The 16478-nt window shown below is 37.2% G+C and overlaps 1 long non-coding RNA gene across 1 annotated transcript; it reads right to left on the minus strand.

Annotated features, from left to right (window-relative positions):
• Nucleotides 1-9376: 9376 nt before the first annotated feature.
• LOC148779526 (uncharacterized) lies at nt 9377-12974 on the minus strand. Its single transcript, XR_016046232.1, has 2 exons — nt 12219-12974; nt 9377-9671 (listed from the first exon to the last, which is right to left on the minus strand). It is a non-coding gene; the product is annotated as an uncharacterized LOC148779526 (long non-coding RNA).
• Nucleotides 12975-16478: the final 3504 nt, after the last annotated feature.

Raw genomic sequence — 16478 nt, forward strand, 5'->3', positions numbered from 1 at the left:
ACAGGCATTTTGGTACCCACTGACCAAGGTCGCAAAATTCTCTCTCCTTATACATATCAGGAATAACAAGTGTCAGAAAATACCCTTCAACAATAATACCTTAATCTTTAGTTATCACCAAACCCAACAATCTCCACCATTATAGCAAAATCACCATAAGGACATTGACAACCTTCATTGAATAGATTTCTTGATTTCTTCATACTTGTTTCTATTGTAGAATTTTCACAAAGGCTTTGCCTTTATATTTCTCCACCTAAACCATAGATATTTCATGATTTCTTCTCACTTGCCTCCATTGTTGAATTTTCACACACGTTGCCTTCATGTTTCTCCACCTCAAACCTTGTGTCCATAAAACTTCACCATTTTTCTTTTTCTTAATATAAACCTTAGCCACGTACACACCTTGTACTCTGATACCAATTGTAGGGTTCTCGTGAACCCCATTGCATGCAGAATCGGGAATTCCAAATACGGGATCCCACTCAAGATCGTATACAAGATTGGCTAAACAAGAAGTAGATGAATACAACTATAAATTGAGTGCGAAAAATAAAGTAAACATAAAAAGCACACCTTAATAACACACGATTTACGTGGTTGACCCTGTAGGGCTACATCCACGACCTTGGCAATTAGAAATCCACTATCACAATGAAGATTACAGTTTTGGGTTACAAGAGATAATACCTATCTCTAAACATTGGTAAAAGATCATCATCGATCTTCCCTTCTAAACCCGCTCTCCTAACCGAGCAACACTGTCGATCAACATCTTCTTTCCCATTGTAATACCGCTACAGATAACCTCGAGAGCAACATAATGATTTTCTCTCTCTAAAAGTGAAAGTTAACCAACTTAAAACTCATGGGAATATTGTTCCTCTCTCAGAGGCCATGTCTCTCTCTCTTAGAGATCCATCTCTATATTGTTGATCCATTCCCCTAATCCTCAAAGGGACGACCCTCAAATGATGGGTATTATATCCTCCTTCACTCTCTTATAAAGATATCTCTTTCTTGCTTCCCAAAAAAGTCAATTTTCTATTTCTCATAATACCTTAATCTTTAGAAGAAAATATGGGATGGTGATTTAGTTATCACCAAACTCAACAATCTCCACCTTGATAATAAAATCACCATAATTACCTTGACAAACTTCATTGAATAGATTTCTTGATTTCGTCATACTTGCCTTCATTGTGAAATTTTCATAAACACTTTGCCTTCATATTTTTCCACCTCAAACCATAAATATTTATTGATTTCTTCTCACCTGCCTCCATTGTGGAATTTCCACAAACATTTTCCCTTCATTTTTCTCCACCTCAAACCATGTATCCGTAAAACTTCGTCATTCATCTTTTTCCCATTATGAACCTTAGCCTCGTACACACCTTGAACCCCTAGCTTGCAGAGTCAGAAATCTTTACCGGGATCCCACCCAAGATCGTGTACATGATTGGCTAAACATGAAGTAGATGAATATAACTATAATCGCATGTGAGAAATACAGCAAATATAAAAATCACACCACAACAACACACGATTTATGTGGTTCACCCCGTAGGGCCACATCTACTGCCTCAACAACTAGAAATCCACTATCACAATGAAGATTACAGTTTTCGGTTATAAGAGATAATACCTATCTCTAAACATCGATAAAAGATCATCATCGATCTTCTCTTCTAAACCTGCTCTTCCGATCGAGCAACACTGTAGATCAATATCCTCTTTCTCACCGTAATACCGTTACTGGAAAGATAACCTCGAGAGCAGCATAGAGATTTTTTCTCTCTAGAAGTGGAAGTTAACCAATCCAAAACTCATGGGAATAGCACCCCTCTCTCAGAGGCCATGTCTTTTTCTCTTGGAGACCCATCTCCATATTGGATATCCATTCCCATAACCCCCAAAGGGGTGATCCACAAAGGATGGGTATTATGTCTTCCTTCACTCTCTTATAAAGATATCAGTTTTTTGCTTTCCAAGAAAGTCAATTTTCTATTTCTCATGAAGTAATGATCTTATGAGATCCTCCTACACCCATGTGTGTAGGACCCTAAAGGATCACCATTAAATTTGGCACACTCCAAGAATAAGCTCAGCCAATACTCCGAGCTAGGATTCCCAAGACAACAGTGATAAGAAATGCCTTAGTCCTGGGACTACAATTTGAGAAGAAACAACGGAAAAAGTTATTCCATTGAGAGTAAATACCATGATTCTTCTGTCTTATCGAGAATAGGAAGTTGAACAACAAAAAATTGGTAAAGGATAAGATAGATTCAAGAGAACCCCATTTTATTTATTTTATATAACGGACAAAATCCCATTGGTCGGATATTCCGATCCATCTCTACTCTATGGATATGCCGAGGAAAAACTAATGTCTCAATCCTTAGATTTATGTGACCATCGAGGAGCCGTATGAAGATGAGGTATCATGTACGGTTCTGGAAGAGAGATGATAACATCACTGTTATAATCAACTATGATTATCTGGCAGTTCAAGTACAATAGATATAGTGGAGGCACAATATAAATATGATTTTTGGGGGTGGAATATGTGGCATCAATTATAAGGAGATTTTCTAATTTCTTCTTTAGTGGAATGTGAGATAAAATTTGAAAAGAAACAAAGGAAAAAATTATTCCATTGGAGTAAATAGCATGATTCTTCCATCTTATCGAGAATAGGAAGTTGAACCGTTAGGTATTCTAATGGAGTGACCTTTATCTCCTTCACCAGAATTTTTAGTGAACCCACCTAAGTGGGACAAAGAGCTCAAAATCATGAGCTTATAACAATCAGCAGGAGTAAAGGCATGGCTCTATTAAGTGAGGCACTCCATGGAACATGAATCCCCAATGTTGAAGATAATCCAATAGATGCTTCCTATTCTAACCAATTGATAAGGGCTACCTCATTTGAAAATGGAAAAATACAATATGAGTAGCAAGTGAGACTGACGCCTTAATTGATGTCCCCATTATGTCATAAGGTACTTATGTGAAGAAGCACTCATTCCTTCCATCCAAGAGTCCTACCTAGACTCAAGTACCAAGAATAGTTTTCGGGTACATATTTAACTCATGAAGAGCAACGCAATGTTCTAAATAAAAAGACTATCAATAATGAGTAGGGTAATCTTTCTCAACCTTCTAATAGCCAACGAAGGCATTCACGCCCCACTTAGGCACCCTACTCCAGGGCATTAGCATCCAAGCCCATATAAAACAATTAGCTTGTTAATGGGGAAAACCATATGAGCTTAGGCATCCATGCAAGATATTGAAAGATTAGGAAATGGAATGTTATTCGAAGTTGTCCTAGATTGTGAATCTTAAGACACGTCGGAACTGGACCAAAACATCACTACCAGACACAATAGACATTTCTGCACTAGCTAGGGCTGAATTCGGAGCAGCACACAACTCGTTTTGCTACGCCCAATGGGCCTAGTGACACCTATCACATTGTTAAAACGTATCTGTTACTAGAAATGTTTTTAACTTTTTTGAGCTTCTATGGACTTGGAAGGTCGGTTTAACCACATTGTGATAGGTTTTCACCAGGATTATCCCTAGAAACTTAATCATAAACTAATTAGAATTAGAATTCCTAATCTCAAAATGACTATATAAACCCTTCCAACCCTCTATAAATCATAAAGAAGACTTCTATAGAAAGCCTTAGGTAGACAACCTAAAATCCCTATAAAATTTTTGGAAAACAACAACAAATTATAGGAGAAATCCTTGGAAACTCCTAGAAAAATACTTACAAATTTCCTTCTGCTAGGAGAAAGACTTAGAACTAGGAAGCGCTTAAAAGTTCTAGGCTTGACACCCGAAGGCAAATCCAGATAAATTCCACCCAAAATTCTCTACAAGTATTCAATCCAAAAAAAAAAACTCTTTAAAGCCATTTCGTCAAGGAAAAGAGAAGGAAAAAAAACGTGTAAATCAACCTATGGTTTTGACATGACCCCGAACTTGGAGCTTTTCATGTAAGTTTCTTTTCCTCTTCTTTTGGATTACTTTTGATTAATTTTAGTTCTTCTATTTTATTTACTTTCTTTATCCTATTTTCTTGGTTTCTTTCCTTAGTTTTGTATGATTTCAAGCCATAGTGTTGATCAGTCTTTGTACTGTAATTCAATAGACCCCACCTATTTCTACTGAATTTTAATTTTTTTAGTTGAAAGCATGAATTAAACGAAGTTTCATTTGAAATGTTCTGGGATTCTGGCCATAAACAATTTGATCGAGCCAGTGTGGAAGGGAGTCATGACATGTGGATATTGATCTAATTACTTCATTTCAAAATAAAAAGTGGTGCTGAAAAATTTTGAAGATGGGAGGATTTTTGAAACAAAGACTGGTGCCAGGTATTAAAAGGGTAATTAAGGTTTTTGAAAAAGCATATTACTCTACCCTTTAATTCCATCTAGGTCAAGATTGGCTTGAGCTCGAGCTTGAAACTTGAAATCCAAATCAAGGCTAGCTCAATCAGGTTTCCGAAATTTTTTGAATTTTTAAGTTGACCAGGAGTATTAAACTTGAGATAAAAGAAAAAAGAAACAAAAGAAGGAAAGGAAAGAATCAAATACTTTTTTTTTCGAGTTATGTGACTTGAAATAACAAAATAATAAATTTTGTGAAAAAATTTGTAAGTAGTGAGAATTTAGAATAAAGGTTTGAAAATATGGTGTCAAGGATACATTTGAAATTCGGTGCAAAGTTTAGATGCCCCTATTCTCGCCAAAATATGTTCAAATCATAGAATTTCTGCATAAGAGATAATCTCATATGTGAATGGAGTTGTTTGAGTCTCTGGCAATACACTCCACGTCGCTGATCCCAACGGCTTGAGATTTGAATTCCTTTCCAAATTTTTACTTTGTAGCTGTCTATTGTTAGAATTTATCCTGGAGATCTATAAAATGGGCCATTTTGAACCGAGACTTCATCCTTTCCTTACCTAATCTTTATCTTTGGTTGCTTCATTTTTCCTCTTCTTCATCTTTATTCACCCTCTATTGTGACTTTTGATTTCCAAGGCTCCAAAGCAGCAGCCAAACTCTTCCAAAGGCAAAGGCAAGAAGATTGCCTGACCTAGAAGATATGCCCTACCATATACTATGGGCTTCTTGGAGAAGAAACTCCATGTAGTCCTCAAGGTTTCGCCCTAATCCCTTCTTGGTCATGTAACTAGCATGCCAATGTCACAAGATTGGATGGAGCACATGACCTTTATGTCTAGTCTTTCTGTGTTGGGACTCTTGGGCATGGTGGACTCCCGCAACAACTTCAACTCGATTGAGGAGCATTCCAAGTGCTTCAATTACCTTTCTAATGCACTAGTTTTTCCCACCTAAGAAACAACCTTGACATTAGAGGATGTCGCCCAAATCTCAGCGCTTTGACTTGTCGGGACTACATATCAACCGCCTACCACCACAGGTGATCATAGTATGTTGCGTAGGTGATATTTAGGGGCAGCTTACACTTCTTGTGAGGAACCATAACAAAGCTAGGCCCGATAAAAGAATCAGGATTTTTATGTTTTATCTCTTGGACCAGGTATTTTTTCCTACTGGGGAAGAAAATAGTTTGATCTTCATGGATCCCCTTATCCTTGTTCTTTTGACAAGGATCTGGTTTGACCATAGTGACCACCATACCTCTCGGCATTTTTGGCTATTTCTACAACTTGAAGGCTCTTGGCCACTGGTTCATAGAGGGAGGAATATTGATCCTTCAAGGGTAGCTCTTCTAGTCTTCTCTTGTGTTGCAATTACTCTTTTAGTCCTTGTCCTTTGTTTTATATCTTCTTCCTCTTAGATTCTCTCTCTTGATTATAGGTGTGGGCATTTAAATACATCGACATGATCTGCCTAGTTATGACTATTATCATCGCAATAGATGCTCGAGGTTTTACTTACACCAGTAATGCTACTCAACCTCAAGATACCAAGTACTATAAGCGGATGCTCGATGACTTGGCCTGAGTGGGTGATGTCATTTTGCTCTTACCTTCTCTTAATCATTCACAGTTCAGTCTCACTAGTCAAAGTTCTTTGAGGGGGTATTTCTCAAATTGAGTACTTAGACAGTTTAAGTCACCCCAAAACTATATTTTCCCATTACCCAATTGACCATAAGTCAATCTATCTCTCTGGCTTTAATTTTTCAATTTTTTTTGATCTATGCTGACGATGTGTAAGGCCAAGACTAATTGTGGGAAGAAGATATTGTTCGAAAAGAGTGAGTCTAGATGCACTACGAATTTCTCAGCTTGGGGGGGTCGAGTTCATCCTCTTCCTCTCTTCCCTTAGAGTACCCATGATGGGAAAATCTTCTTCAGTTGCGGGGTCTAGAGGCAAGAAACCTAAGTGCCTTCAAACAAGAAGCTCATTTGGCTTGTGCATTATAATGAAGTAAAACATCCTCGAGCATTTGAGAGTGTGCCTTTAGAATATTGCTGGAACAAATCTATGTGAGGGGCTCACGGGTCCATATTATAAAATTCGTAATTGGAGAAAGAGATGTGAGAATTTGGTGTATTTCTCTAATGATATTGAACTATATATAACAATATCCCTTGATTGTAGGGATGATGAATAATAAATCTTTACAAACTAGAAGGTTACAAATATAGCCAAGTGAATCTCTACAAAATAAGAAAGTAGATATGACCAAGTCAATCACTACAAACTAGGAAAGTCCACGTGAATCTCTACAAACTAGGAAAGTGAGTTGTACAATCCTCAATACTCCCCCTCAAGCTAGATTGTGGAGGATCGATACACCCAGCTTGAGCAGTAAAGAATGAAATTGGTCCCATCTAAGAGCCTCGATGAAATGTCCGCAAGATGATTTTTGCTGAAGAAATAAGTTGTTTTGAGAATGCCATTTAAAAATTTTCTCTCGAGCAAGGTGGCAGTCCAACTCGATATGTTTCATTCTTTCATGAAACATGGGGTTTGCTGCAATGTGGAGTGGTTGTCACAATAGAGGAGCATGGGTTGTGAGTGTCATATATATAGGTCAAGAAGGAGATACTTGAACCTAGTGGACTCACAAGCAGTGGTAGCCATGGAGAAATATTTTGCTTCTACAAAAGAATGAGATATGGTCTTTTGCTTCTTATTGCACCATGATATAAGATTGTTACTAAGAAAAGTTATGTATCAAGTGGTGGAACGCCAGGTTATTGGACAACTTGCCTAATCGTAATCACAAAACGCAAATAGTTGCAATTTGTTGATGGAGGAAAGTAAAATTCCTTATGCGGGTGTATGTTTTAAATAACGTAAAACACAATGAGCTGCTTAGAGAAGAGGTATTCGTGGTTTGTGCATGAACTGGCTTAAGATGTACATGACATAAGTAATGTCGGGCCGTGTGATAATAAGGCATATTAGTCATCCCTCTAGACGATGATATCGTCCTGATTGTGTTAAAACTTGACCTGTATTATTATTAAGTTTGTGATGTTGCTCTAGGGGAAGGCCTATGGCTTTCAACCAAGGAAGCCAGTTTCAGACAAAATGTCCAAGATGCATTTCCTTTGATTGAGAAGGGTTCCTTTCCATGAATCGTACGACCTCAATGCCAAGAAATTATTTTAGCAATCCAAGATCTTTGATATGATTGCTTTCTATGAGGAAATGACATTTGCATAATTGCCAATGACAATCAGATCATCAACATAAACTAGAACAGTTGTAAAAGAGTGGCGGATATTGGATGTGAACAGACAATAGTCCGCAATGGATTGTTTGAATCTAGCATCACGAAGAGCTTCAGAAAATTTGTTAAAGAAATTTCGAGAGGTCTGTTTAAGGCCATACAGAGACTTATACAATCGACAAACTAGATGCTCCCCCTTACGAGGATGATATGGTGGAAGTTCCAAGTATACTTCTTCATGCAAATCCCCCCCATGCAAAACTGGCTTATTGACATCTAATTTATGCAATTTTCAACCCTTTGCAGCAGCTAAGGAGCGAATGTGTCATAATAGTCTAATGTTTCAATTTGGATATAGCTCTATGCAACAAGATGTGCTTTGTAGAGATCGATAGTATCGTCTACCTTGTACACTCATTTATAGCCAATGGGGTATTTGTTGGGTGGTAAGAATTGAACAATCCAAGAGTTGTTGAGATCAAGAGCCTTAAGCTCAGCTTCCATGGCATCACACCAATGGAAGTGTTTGACAGCTTGTGCATAAGTATGTGATTCATCATTAGAATAAAGCTTTGTAAAAAAAACACAGTGAGAAAGAAAAGTTAGAATCCACATTAAAATGGGAAATGGAATAGGGTTTACCAGGAGAAATAGTGCCTGATGGAGGTTGCTTGAGTGAAGACGTATTGGTGAGAGATGAGTGCGTATGAGTTTGGGAACACATGTAATCAATAAGATGAGTGGGATGCCAACTAATATGTTTCGAACGATGCATGGGGGTAAGAGCAGGAATGAGTGTAGCAAGTATTATGGTTTCATTTGATAGGGACAGGGGTAAGTGACTCATGAATAGGTTGCACCTCAATATCAGGAGTAAGTAGGTTTAAAGATGGAACTTCAAAAGTATCATTGTCCACAATAAGCATGGGAAAGCCATGGGAATGGTCTCAAGTTCCATGTTTTTGTCTTGAAAAGGGAACACATCTTTACGAAAGATCACATCTCGACTAGTGAAAATGGTCTCCTTTTGAAAGTCAAACACAATTGCCTCACTGACCATGAGGATATCCAACAAAAACATATTGCTTAGACCTAAGATTAAACGTATGTTTATGAACATCACTATTATAAGTATAGCAGAGGCACCCAAAAATACGTAAGTGTTCATAAGACGGCTAAGATTTAAACAATACTTCATGCGGAGATTTGCCAGACAATATGGGTGTGGGAATTTTATTTATCAAGTATGTTGCAGTTAAAATACATTCACCCCAAAATTTAATGGGAAGATAAGCTTGAAAGCAAAAGCACATGCCATTTCAAGTAAGTGACAGTGTTTGCGCTCAACAGTTTCATTATGTTGGGGTGTATGTATGCATGTTCTCTGGTGGAGGATCTTACGTTCCTGAAAAAGAGTTTGTGTGGCGTGAGACATGAACTCACCTCCATTGTCGGTTTGAATATGTTGAACATGACAATTGAATTGGGTTTGCACCATTTGTTATATATATATATATATATATACATATATATATAATATGGTAAGTATCGGATTTGAATCTCATCAAGTAAACCCTTGTTCATCGTGAACAATCATCTACAATAGTCAAGAAATAATATGCTCCCGAGTGGGATGAAGTGGAGTGTCCACCCCATATATCACAGTGGATTAAGTTAAAAGTCTATTTAGATATATTCAAACTATAAGGAAAAGGAACTTTAGTCTATTTAGGCAAGGTACATGCTTCACAAAAAGAAATAGAACATGGAGATAAGTTTAAATTTGAAAAAAGCAAACTAGACATCTAGTGCCGAGAAGGATGCCCCAGTCTCTTATGTCATGCCTTAGCAAAATGACTCTGAATGGAAGGCAAGGTAGTGAGATTATTAGGGACACCGAAAACGAAGTGATATGAACCGTTTCGCACCTCATCTGCTCCAATCTACTTCCTTGTGCTCCGAAACTAAAAGCCACAAAAGGTAGGGGAAAAAATAGCAGCATAGTTCATAAAATTAATTCATTTCCTTTTTGAGAGAAGATTGTAATTGAAAGCTGAAACACAAAAAAACATTATCTAAGCTAATAGTTAGACTCAAGTGGGATTGCCCTACATGAGTAATGGAAGTAGTACTACTATTAGACATGCAAATAGGTTTACCATTATGATTTGGAACACAAGTAAATATCCTAGAAGTGGAACAAGTAAAGTGTTTGGATGCTCTGGAATCATTGATCCATGAGTTATCATTATTTTTTGGAATGGAGAGGCAAACTTTCATACCTGGAAATTTTGCAATAGTAGGTTGAGTTTCAACATTTAATATGGACATCAACTGTTGATATTGGGTCGAAGTTAAGGAATGAAAGTTCATCTTTGATGAATCCCAGACAGTTGCACGATAACTTACGAACTCTACACCCGAACTAGTCATGATGTTCTGCTGGCCATGGTTGGCTGATGGCACGACTGAGTTGTGAGCGTGTGGCTAATCTTTGGCCTTGGGATGACTAGAAGGATACGCCACTAACTGGTAACAATTTTCTTTGATGTGGCTTTCATGACCACAATGCTCACAAAATGGACGCGGCTTATTCCCGTCATAGCGCCCTCTTCTCAAAATTTGAATGAGCGGCAAGGGCAGCTGCTTCTCCTTGCAAGGGTTGACAAATTTCCAGCCCCTTTTATTGTTCTTCTTGCAAGACTAAGGAGTAAAATTTTGTTGATATTGGGAAGAGGGTCCATAGTCAAGATTTGACTACGAATGGTCCCAAAAGAATCACTCAAGCCCATTAGGAATTGGTACACTCGTTCGATATGTTGTTGGGCCTGTATCTCCCTAAACGATCCACAAGCGCACGCAGGAATTTAGGCTAGTTCATCTCAGATGGCCTTCATAAAAGTAAAGAGGCCACTGAGGACTGCCCTTACTAGATCCTAAAAAGCTTCCTCTTGAGGTTATAGATCTTTGGACCATTTCTTTGGAAAAATCTATCCTTGATATCTATCTAAATTTCATATGAAGTGTTTGTGTATGTAACACTATCTACAAGATCTTTGGAGAGTATATTGAGCCACTACAAAACCACTATGCGGTTGCATCTCTCCCAAGTCTTGACAGCAGTAAGTGGTACAGATGGTTTTGGAAATGAACCATCTATAAAGCATAGTTTATTTTTTGCTGTCACGGTCAAAGCTCTTCTCCACGTGTTGTAGTTGTCTCCAAACGAGGTTTAAAGACAAGTACAGCTCCGGGATTATCAAAGGGGTGGAGATAATAAGAAGAGAAGTTAGAGGTATAAGCATTGCTACTTTCAAGTGAAAACTGAGATTCGATACCTGTTTGCGAGTTTGCTTTTTTTCCATTGTATATCATGGCTTGAAAGTGCAGAAGAGAGATGAAAAGCAAGTTTGTTATGGACTTTACCGCTCTAATACCATGTAAAATTCATAATTGGAGAAAGAGATGTGAGAATTTAGTGTATTTCTCTATTGATATTGAGCTATATATAATAATATACAGGGGGTATAACAATACACAACAATATCCCTTGATTGTGGGGATGATGAATAATACTTCTCTACAAACTAGAAGGTTACAAATATGGTCAAATGAATCTACAAACTAGGAAAGTAGATATGGCCAAGTCAATCGATACAAACTAAGAAAATGAGTTGTACAATCCTCAATACATATCGTCCAGTTTGTGAAAATTTCAATCGGGCTTTTACCTGATGTTTGGGGGAGGGGGAGGGGGAGGGGGAGGGGGAGGGGGGGGGAGGACCAATCTCCCCTAGTAGCCCCTCGAAACACCAAGAACAGAAGGGCGATCTAACCGGCCGGTTCTGATATGAACTGACCGATATTGAGAATAATGGGAACGACTCTACGTATTCTTAAAGTTATTGGGTCCTCATATTTACATCGAAAGCACGGTTTGCAACAACGAACTAGTTGCTGACAAACACTTTGGATATTATGTAAAAGGAGTTTTAAGGCTCCCAATGAGAGAGAACCACCATAACAGTGATGAAGTCATAGTGGCAAATGGTCAGGTTACATTGTTGCCAAACAAGATTAACTGCAACAAGTAGGGAGATTTTTTACAAAAGGGTTGTAAGGCTCTAAGAGGGCATAAACATGATAAAAAATGCACCTAAATTGTCATTTGTAAAGAGGATGATAAGGATCTAAGAAGGCTTAACCGTAGTGAAAAAATAAAATAAAATTGTATTAAGTAATAGTCCTTTAAACGAGGATATTGAAAGCTCCCACATGTGAGAAAACTAAATACTAAATTTTACTATATTTTAGAGCCCCAAGATCTTATTAAAGATGTGTACTATAGCCCTAATTTATAGGGTTACAACATACTCAATCCTACATAAATGGACATGTCAAGGGATGTTTTTATTGTCTAGCCCTTATGGCCCTATAGCCCTAACGAAGGCTACTTGAATGCTAGGTTCAACCACACTCAATCTGACCACATAGCAAAAGAGCATACTTACAAGGATAAAGTACCATTAATCCTCAGTTGCGCATTGCCAATATCTGGTCCATTGTCTGCACTGTCCGTGCTCTTGCACCAAGCTCTCTCTACCTAGATGCAAGGGTAAAGTGCCACTAATCTTTGGTTGCACAATGCCAATCTCTGTTCCATTGTCCGCATTGTCCATACCCTTGCACCAGGCTCTCTCCACCAAGATGCCTGCACACACACTTCACACGGGTCACATTAGGCTTATGGTGAAAGGGGGTCTAACAAACATCCACCACCCGAAATTATGATGTCCTAATTGGACGCTAAGCTTCACTGGGTCCCCATAAATTTCTGGCCCTCTCCACATACTAGTCGCATCCATCACAACCACCAAGCCACCCCAAGGATAACACATGCTCGACGAGTGAGTGGTCAGCTCTCTTGCTACCATGTCCTACTCATCGCCTGCACGACCTGCACCTCATGCCGCCATAGTGCCTAGGTTCCATGGGTTCAACTGATGTCGTCATGACCATTGTTGTTTCCAGCAGATGTTGTCCAAGTGATTCTCTTGGGTCTTGACATGAGCCTCATGCCTTCCTTACAATGTAAGGAGCTTTTACTTGCTAGAGGTGGTCTACACGATCCTAGCTACATGGCCAGTTCCGTTGCTGCCGCCACGAATCAAACCTGCTCTGATACTATGTGAGAAAATACTGAATACTGAATTTTACTGTATTTCAAAGCCCCCAGGGCTTATTGAATATGTGTACAAGAGCTCCAATTTATTGGGTTACAAAGCTGTGTAGTACTACAGAAAGTAACATTATAATAAACCACCTTCCTAATATGGATATACATAAAAAGAAAGAAAATATTTTACACAAAAAATAAATGCAGGTTTCTATCACTTCACACCACAAACCCCCAAAACTCCCTCTTTTGAGACTCCATACTTGTCCCTAATCAATTTGGGACTAAAATTTTAAAGTTGTCGTTCTTATATGGCTGAGGCACTAAACAATACAAGTAAGGTGCACCTTTAAATAGTGCAAAAATATGTTATTTCAATATCAAAAATTTTTAGGATGACCTAAAAATTTATTTTTATCTTTAATTTTAAAATTCAAACATTAAAAAATAGTACAGATCGAGCAAATCTATAAACGCTTGAAAAACTTGAAAATTGACGGTTTAGATAATACATTACAAGATGCACTACTTTCAAGACTTGAAATCTATTTTTTCTTATGTCCATAAATCTCTAGGTCGAGATGATCGAATTAAGAGTTTTTTAGCTTTGAAACAACCTTTGTGTGAATTTTTGAGGTCGCCTTAATTTGATTATTTTGGACCTCCCCCTTATATAAACTTTTTCCAACAAAATTATATATGTTCTCTTTGAGACACCATTTTCTAAAATAATTAGGTTAAAGATGATCTACTGCAGGTTGAGCCTTAATTTCTTTCTCAAATGGATTTTCATGCTTTACTATTAATAACTAAAGCATTGGAAAGGGCTGGGTGGTCTTTCCCACCTCAGAACCCATCCTTCTCAAATGGATTTTCATGCTTTACTATTAATAACTAAAGCATTGGAAAGGACTGGGTGGTCTTTCCCACCTCAGAACCCATCCTTGTAAAGTTTGTGTTCAGAACTAAAGGGGTTCCCCCATTATCAGAAAGAAGAATCCTTTCAATTTTGTAAAGAAAGGCAACAAAAAGCAGCAACTTCACAAGAAAATAATCACAAGATGGTTGAAACATAAAATTTAATAGAGGTTAAAGCACTTGCTTTTTTGTTGCTTTCTTGCTGGGAGAGTGGGTGTCAAAATGGCATGCAAAGTCTGCTTTGGAAGTTCCTTGCATGTGTTCTAGGTAAGGCAAGGATGTGGACCCCTTAGCTGCACCAAGTCTGGTTTAGGTTTGCTTTTGCCTTTTGCGGAAAGATATATTTACTCCCACATGAGTATACCATACATCTACTCCCTCATGCAAAACTTACATTAGAAATATTTTTTAAATCCCAAATTGTAGGGATGTGATCTCTAGACCTCAGCAACCAACCTCAACGAACAAAAGATTTTGAACTACTCCCTATGGGCCTAAAAAAAGTAGCATCTCAAGACTGCACTGAAACCATCAATTTTTGGAAGGATTGATCTCGATGTTCAAGAACTCAAACTCTAAATCTTTTCTTTTGAAATAATATCTAATTATAATTATATGGATCCCAAAATTTCAAATGTATATCATGCCCCCGAGGAAGCATAGATACTCACTCCTTTGCTTTTCTAGCAAGGCACAAATCTAAAACACAAGAAAGAGGATGGTCCCACATTTGACGATCTCACAAAGCAATTGCTGGGAAAGCTCCATTTTTGGCCTAAAATCATGTGAATGCAGGATTCAGGATCTTGACTTGGCCAAGTGGGGTTATGAAATTCATTCAAGATCCAAATCCCAACAAAACCTAACACAACTAGAAAGTCTTTGAAGAAAAGCAAACAATGCATCGACAAATTAAAAATAAGTGGTAATCCAACGAAATGGGAATCTGGGAGAAGCTCAAGTAATAGGATAGATGAAAAAAAAAGTGTTTTTTTTCTCTCAAAAAAAAAAAAGAAGTGATAGGACAGATGGATGCATTTTGCATTACTACATGAAAAAGTGTTTTGTGAGTCAGCGGACTCACTAGCCCCCACAATCAAATGTATATCCACAACTAAAGATTTCAATTCAATGCATGGGAAAATATTCTAATAAAAAAGCTTTAAATTTTTATTTTATTATATTTTATTTTTTATATTCGATCATCATAAGGTAGATCATGTATCACTACAAATTTAGATCCAAAATCGATACAAATAATGGGTGTTCAAATGAGCCCGCATGAAAATAGTCCGAATCCGGGGACTCATAAAAACCAGCTCCTTAATAAAAACCCTAAATTGACATAGAGACAGCTCATTTTGCCAAAACAACTTTCCATTAATTTCCCCAACTATACGTAAAGCCATGTCCTTTTGGGACTCCGGAATTACGGAGTAACTTACTGCCGTATCAGATTTACCCAATTGGAAATGCCAAAAACAATTTAGGGATACCCGTTGGCTAACATGAACAATTTATTGCTGTATCAAATTGGGATATTTACATAAAAAACTATTTTATTTTCATGAAGTTAGAAAAATAGTCTCGCATATTTTTTATTGAAATTTATCAAGCTACACCAACTATTTTTTTTTTGGGTAATTCAGTGGGGATGATGGGCCCTACCTATTTTTTAAATTATTAGTGATATTTTCAATGCGTTGGGTGAGAATGAAAGCCTAGATCTTAACTGGGGCACAAGTGGTGTTACCCCCCGACTCCAACCCCATTCTCAACTTTTCAACATCTTTAGAATATGTTTTGATTTAATCTCAACAGCAAATAATCAAATTTCAAATAACCCAACAAATGACACATCAAAAATAGGTTTCAAATTTCTCACAATACACCAAGGGAAAAATTTTAAGTAGTTAAATTTTAGGTGGATTTTCATAAATTTCCTAGTTCCTATTTTCTATGTTTCGGCAGAGCCCCACTTTTTTGTGGTTTTTTAATTCCTATTGCCCCTAGTTCGGACATCTCTTCTATTTTTAAGCAAAAGAATGGTTAAGATAGTGGATGTCCGAACCAATTTTTTTTAGTGAAACAATAATTAGGACTTCCAATGTCGAAGCCGCTCTCTCACTAAAAAACATATGTTTGGATTTGGACATTGGACATCCGAACACAAATACTCTTTTTCTCCTCTTTTTTATTTTATTTTTTCTTTTTTTCTCAATGAAATGGCAATTCGGACGTACCATGTCAAAAGCATATGTTTCCGAAAAATTTCACTATGTTCAAGAGGACAATTGGAGTATGCAAATGAAAAATTCACTATAATCAAAAGGTAATATGCTATCCAATTATTTTCTCCAAAGGAAAAGGCTGTTCAAACATTGGATATGGACAGATATTATACATAAAATAAATAAATAAATAAATAAAATTACTCAAGAAGTTAAAAAGAAACAAGCGTTTCCCGTTTGGATGTTAATAATAATAATAATAATAATAATAATAATAATAATAATAAAAATAATAAATAATAAATAGAGCACGCCTTTGGGTTAAACGCCAAGTTTTAGATATCTGACCAACCTTTCACTTGCATCGGTTTGTTCAACCAAACACATCTTTTATAAGTTTGAACAGGCCTTTATTAAAAAAATATATATTTTGGACATCTAATGCG

Source organism: Amborella trichopoda, chromosome 12 (assembly GCF_054954075.1).
Source record: "Amborella trichopoda isolate Santa Cruz 75 chromosome 12, AtrichopodaSantaCruz75HAP2 v2.0, whole genome shotgun sequence".
NCBI lineage: Eukaryota > Viridiplantae > Streptophyta > Magnoliopsida > Amborellales > Amborellaceae > Amborella > Amborella trichopoda.